Consider the following 6544-nt stretch of genomic DNA (forward strand, 5'->3'; position numbering starts at 1 on the left):
CTCCCGAGAGCCACCGAGTTCGATGGGGCCCAACTCCTGGAAGGAACGTCCCACGCAGACTTTCCCTTCGCCTCTCCCAGTCATAATTCACTCCAACCCGCACCACTCCAGGATCCTGCTGGGTGAGTTGGGCCAATCCTCGAGGGATGTCTAGGCTGAAATGAGCTTGACGTCACCCTCCTCGTGCAGCCTTTCCTCATGGGCTGAACTGTGTCCCCTAGCATTCCTATGTTGACATCCTAACTCCAGGTACCTCAAGGTGTGACTTATTTGAATAGAGCCGATTAGGCTAAAATGGGTATTTAGAATGGGCCCCAATCCAAAGTCTGATTTTTTGTTTTGTTTTGTTTTGGTTTTTGTTTTTGTTTTTGATGATATCAACTACAGATTTTATGCAGAGCAAGAGGTTACCAGAGTAGACACATCCTCTTCAGGGCACTCTCTGTTCAGGGGTGTACGATGTGAGTGTATCGTATCGTTACTGCCAAGGTTCACTTTGATCATGTGACCAAGAGACGGCTGTTTCTTTGCTATGAAGTTTCTCTTTTCTCCTTGTGGATTCCTCTCTTGGGAGAGACACTTTCAAACTATGCAGCTATCTTGTTTCTTAAAATTCTGCTCAACAATTTTTCTTTTCTTTTCTTTTTTTTTGAGTCGGAGTCTCACTCCGTCGCCCAGGCTGAAGGGCAGTGGCTTGCTCCTGGCCACCGCAGCCTCGACCTGCTGGGCTCCAGTGATCCTTCCACTTCAGCCTTCCGTGTTAGCCGGAACTACAGGTGCATGCTACCACACCCGGCTAATTTTTTTGATTTATTGTAGAGATGAGGTCGCGCCAAGTTGCCCAGGCGGGTCTTGAACCCTCGGGCTCAGGCAGTCCACTCACCTCAGCCTCCCAAAGGCGTGGGATTACCAGGCTGAGCCACCGAGCCTGGCTACCAATTTCTTTTCTATGTATACTTTTTGAGTCAGGGTCTCACTCTGTTGCCCAGGCTAGAGTGCAGTTGTACGATCATGGTTCACTGCAGCCTCAACCTCCTGGACTCGGGCGATCCTCCCTTCTCAGTCTCCCAAGTGGCTGGGACTACATGCTCGTGCCACCACACACAGCTAATTTATTTTTTGTGGAGTTGAGGTCTCAGTCATGTTGCCCAGGCTGGTCTCGAACTCCTGAGATCAAACAATGCTCTTGTCTCAGTCTCCCAAATTGCTGGGAAGATTATAGGTGTGAGCCACTGCAATCAACCTTTTTTTTTTTTTTTTTTTTTTGCTGCTCACCACTTTTATTTATTAATGTATATATTTTTGATTGGAGTCTCACTCTGTCGCCCAGGCGGGAGGGCAGTGGCACGCTCACAGCCACCACAGCCTCAACCTACTGGGCTCCGGCAATCCTTCCACCCCAGCTTTCCAGGTAGCTGGAACTACAGGCATGCGCTACCACAGCCCGGCTAGTTTTTCTTCATTTATTGTGAAGATGAGGTCCCGCCAAGTTGCCCAGGCTGGTCTCAAACCTGTGGGCTCAGGTACTCCTCTCACCGTGGCCTCCCAAAGTGCTGGGATTATAGGCATGAGCCACCATGTCTGGCCTGCCCCTGACTTTTAAAGTAATCAGGGCTCTTGTCTGCAGCAGCTGCTGTTCTAGTGGTGCTTTCCTGCTTCCCTCCTTCCTTCTTCGTGGACGGGCTGCTTCCTAAACAGGCACTGCCCCTTCCCACCTGCTTTTCACTTATTTATGTCAGCATAAACCCATAGACACTTATTCTATGGCTCATAACCCAATACTCTTGCTACTTTCTTGCTCACATTGCTCCTTTGTCTCTTGGCCGCTCTTCCAGGCTGGCTCCCTTGACATGCCCCCGGCTTCTACGAGCACAGAGGCCCTAGCCCTGTAGTCAAGCATTGCTCCAAGGAGCCCCTTCCTCCTGCTGAGTTTACTGTTCTCTTACATCACCTGGCCCAGTCAACTCTCTTTGTCCGAGTTGGGGGGGTCTCACTCTGTTGCCCAGGCTGGAGTGCAGTGGTGTGATAACCGCTCACCGCAGCCTTGACCTCCTGAGCTTGGACAATCTTTCCGGCTCAGCCTCCCAAGTAGCTGGGACTACAGGCATCGCCACCACGCTCGGCTAATTTTTTGTTTCTTGTAGAGACAAGGTCTTGCCCAGGCTGGCCTTGAAACTCCCAGGCTCAAGCCATCCTCCCACCTCAGCCTCCCGGAGTGTTGAAGTTATAGGTGTGAGCTACCCCGCCTGGGCCAACTCTATCTTGTGGAAACCAGCAGGACTGTCTGTGACCCGGCAGCAGTCAGGGATAAGCAGGGACGGGAAAACATCTCTGAGCACTCAGGGAGTGATGAGCAAGTTGCCACCACGGGGTGGACGGGGGGGAGATGGGAAAGACCCGAGTGCTGCTTCCCGAGCCCGCCTGCCGCCCCTGCCCCTGCCTCACGCCAACAACGTCCAGCAGACCCCACAGCCCTGCGAGTACTCCGTGAGCAAGTCAGAGGGCGGGGCCTCTTTGGGGGGCTTCATTTTGACCCTTTGTTTAGCAGCACAGATGGAGACAAAACAATGCTTCCATTTGGGTTAGGTTTCGTGAGCTCACGAAGAAGGGAAGACGGGACGTGCTCGTGACGGTCAAGGTGTCAAGAGAAGGACGGGACCCACAGAGGGCGAGGGCTCAGAAAGGGGCCTCTCGTTCCTCCCTCGTGTCCTTCCCAGACCTCCGGGTGTGTGTCGCCCAGGACAGAGGCGGAGATGGGAGAGGAAAGCATCCAGTCCTGGCTCCCCGTTCGATGACCACCAGAACGTTCCACAGGAGAACTTGTGCCTTGGGACCTTGGTTTTTTCTGGAGGTCGAGTCATACTGACCTCTTTGAGGGCCCACCCAGGGCACCCAGCTGTCGCTCAAAGTCACTGATAAGCCCGGTACAGGGAGCTCCACCCAGGAGACAGCTGGGCACGCTTGCGCTGGCTCTGGGGAGTCTGTGTATGACCTGGCAAGAGAAACTGGGAGGGTGGAGTGGGTGGGGAGGAGGAGTTTCTGCTTTCCGGAGCAAGTCGGAAGAGGGCCAGGGCACCGGGCAAGGGCAGGATTCCTACGGGGGGAGGCGCACGTGGAGGCTGGCCTCAGTCTTTGAGCTGAGACGCTCCACACAGGCACCCGGCCAGCATCTTGGTTCCTCCTCTGTGGCTATGTCTGCTAAGCTGTTCATTCTGGGAGTGAGCGCCGTCATCTGCTGACGCCACCGGCCATAGCATGACCTTCTTGCCCGTGGCCTCCTGAAGGGTCAAGGTCACAGGAACACTGCTGCCTTCCCTGGTCCAAAACTGCTCTCAGGACTCTCCTGCCAGCCATGTGATGAGGGTGGTTGAAGTCAGATACCCAGGGCTTCCCGCCGTGGCCTATGGACACCTGGAACTTGTTGGGGCTGTGTAGTTCAGCTTGCAAACCGCTCACTGACGGCTTCTGGGGTTATGTTCGGCATGAGCCCGATGGAGAACTTGCTGACCACCTTCCTAGGAATCACGGCCTCGGCCCCTGATCCAGAGAAGGTGCCCTCGATACCGCGGAGGGAGAGGGCTGGGCACTGCCATCGGTGCATGTCTTTCTCGCCGCTGTGCGGGAGTGTCTGCAACCCCACGTCCTTAGCAAATTCCTCCACACTGAAGCTGATGTCAGCATAGAGCTTGTACTCCTCCTTGCTCATGGCAGCCACAGCCTCGTTGTTGCCAGGGATCAGGATGGTCCCTTTCTTGTCCACCAGGGAGCCCACCAGCAAAATGAGATCAGTCATGGCCTCGTGCACTGAGCCCCTGTACACCCAGAGTGGAGGTCTTTCTTGCTGCATTCCACCTCAACGAAAAAGTAGCAAATGCCCCTGAGACCGTATGTGATGCAGGGCTTCTTGTTTTCTGGCCAGTAATTGTTGGAAATGCAGACGTAGTCCACATCTTTACAAGAATTTGTCTTTCTGGGCAAAAATCACCTCATCCAGGCCTTTGGAGCCAGACCCCTCCATGCCCTCGAGGCAGAAGCAGACATGGACAGGGATCTCCTGGTTTGTTTTCTGATAAGCTTCCAGGGAAGGCGTTCATCCAACTGGCCACCGGTCCCTTGTCATCAGTCACGCCTCTCCTATACAGCTTGCCGTCTTCCTCCACCAGCGTGAAGGTCTTGCTGTCCCAGCCATCCTCCAGGGCTGCGGCTGCACGTCCAGGCGCCTGTCAATGCACACTGTCGTCTTCTCCAAGCCGTCGGGGAGCTTCTGCTTCCCGATGTCCACCTGCTCCACTGAGCCGCCCAGCTGACTGATGTCTGCAGCGGTGACCTCCCTCATCCTCCAGATCTCACCCCTCTCGTTGGGCCACAAGGATCCTCCAGGAACCTCAGTGTGTGACTTATTTGAATAGAGCTGATTAGGCTGAAATGAGGTACTTAGAATGGGCCCCAATCCATAGTCTGACGTTTTTAAAGAGTGGAAATTCAGACATAGAGACAGACATACACAGAGAGAAGACCATTCGAAGACACAGGGAGAAGACAACTATCTGTAAGCCAAGGAAAGAGGCTGGAACGAATCCTCCCCTCAGAGTCCTCCAAAGGAACCAATCCTGCCGACACCTTAATCTCAGACTACTAGCTTCCAGAACCATGAGATAAAAAATTTCTATTGCTTCAGCTACCGAGTCTATGGTATTTTGCTCTGGCAGCCTTAGCCAATCAATACGCCCTCCTTAAAGTAAGGTCCACAGTCCCTAGCACAGAAAAATGGTACATGGTAAGTGACTGCTTATTCAATCAGTTCGGTGAGTGCTTATTGAATTAACTTTTAATAAAGAAGGAAATTGGATTTCTGTTTATATAGTGGCTTTTATTCCCATAATTCAAATGTCAGTTTTACTCTACAACCTACAGGACTTATCACAGAGCCACAGTGAAAGAGTAACCTTCTGAGCCCTGCAAGTCAAAAGTGTCTACTCTGCCTAGACCCTGGGTCTTCCAATGAAATATTTTTCTCCTTACTGTTAGCACATAAAGTCACTCCTGACTCGGAGTTACCTCATCTGTCCCAGCCCCTTGCCAGTGCTACTATCTAAGTTCCTTAATTTCATGAGCTGTTTCTGTTTAGAGAAAGTCTGTGGCTTGGATTGCAGCAACACAGAGACAGATTTGAAATCAGCTCATTCACCAACAGAGACACCGGGGTTCCGGGATGAAGGGTGTGGCGCTTGCCTTGTCCTTGGAGCTCCCCAGGGGGTCAGCAGGGAGACAGACCAAGGCGGTGGGTCTCCATACCCCACTTCATGGCCTGTGGGTGTGCAAGGCTGCAGCCTTTAACCAAAACTAGGGTTTTCCTTGAAGCCTTTGAAGGTATTGAGCATCGGGCAGATGGACAAAATATGTGATGTCATCTACCCTCCTGGACTGAGACGAAAGTCTACCTCAGCAGCTCTAGGGAAAGGTCAAAGCATCAGAGCAGAGACCAGAACCCAAGCCTCCATTCTGTCCTGTAGCTGTGGGACCCAAGCTTGACCCTAGACTCAGACTGGTAATTCACTGGGTCTAGGAGCCAAAGGAAGGATTCCATAGTGGCACAAGGGGCTCGATCCTTGCCTCTCTCCTCAGACTGCCATTCTAAGTCTGTCCAGAAGTATCCAGAAATAGGTGTCTGGGTAAAACAAGAGCCTTTTGGAGGCTTTTGGCCAGAACCATCTCTCTAGTGGCCGTGAGCCATGAGAAGTCCAATGTCAATGCAGCATTAATAGCTCAGTGCTTCACTTGGGCCATCCTTGGAAGAAAATGATGAGACTGTCCAAAGTGGCAGCGAATCACATCATGATTCCCCTTTCAATTTTGCAGACAGTAAACAAACAAACAAACAAACAAAAACTAAAAAGGGGGAGTCTCCTTTTCTGTTTGAACATTCAGCTCTCAACCCGGGACACACAAAACCTGATGATAAGAGGGCAGGTGGAGGAGAAAGAGGTGACTTCTCCTCTCCTGACCTTCAAGTTTACATCTGGAGCTGTCTTCTTTGTGCGTGGGAATGAAGGAGAAGACAGATGTGGCTGTTCCCGGAGAGTCTAACACATTCAAGGTCATGTTACAACAGCGAAAATAAACCACTCAATTTGCTTCCCCACTCTTGGAAACAAACCCTTGTCACCCTAGACTCTAATGTCAGTAAACCATAAGCCACTTTTCTGGTTTTCTAGAGACCTGAAAAAGTAATTAAACTGGACACGATGAATAAGAAAGGAGGGAGCAGAGGCAAACCAGCATGCCTTTCCTTCTGAGCGCAATCAGTATGTTCCATGGACTGTCCTAAGCCCTTTTGATAGATTAATCAGGGGTCCTCAAACTTTTAAAACAGGGGGCCAGTTCACTGTCCCTCAGACCGTTGGAGGGGCGGACTATAGTTTAAAAAAAAAAGGAACTATGAACAATCATATGAACGATCATAGTTTTTTTTTTAAACTATAGTCCGCCCTTCCAACGGTCTGAGGGACAGTGAACTGGCCCCCTGTTTTAAAAGTTTGAGGAC

The 6544-nt window shown here is 51.6% G+C and overlaps 1 pseudogene; it reads right to left on the minus strand.

Moving 5' to 3' along the window:
* Positions 1–3125: 3125 nt before the first annotated feature.
* Positions 3126–4360, minus strand: LOC103252514 (annotated as a pseudogene).
* Positions 4361–6544: the final 2184 nt, after the last annotated feature.

The sequence above is a fragment of the Carlito syrichta genome, unplaced genomic scaffold (assembly GCF_000164805.1).
Source record: "Carlito syrichta isolate Samal-C Ts95f unplaced genomic scaffold, Tarsius_syrichta-2.0.1 Scaffold165621, whole genome shotgun sequence".
NCBI classification, from domain to species: Eukaryota; Metazoa; Chordata; class Mammalia; order Primates; family Tarsiidae; genus Carlito; species Carlito syrichta.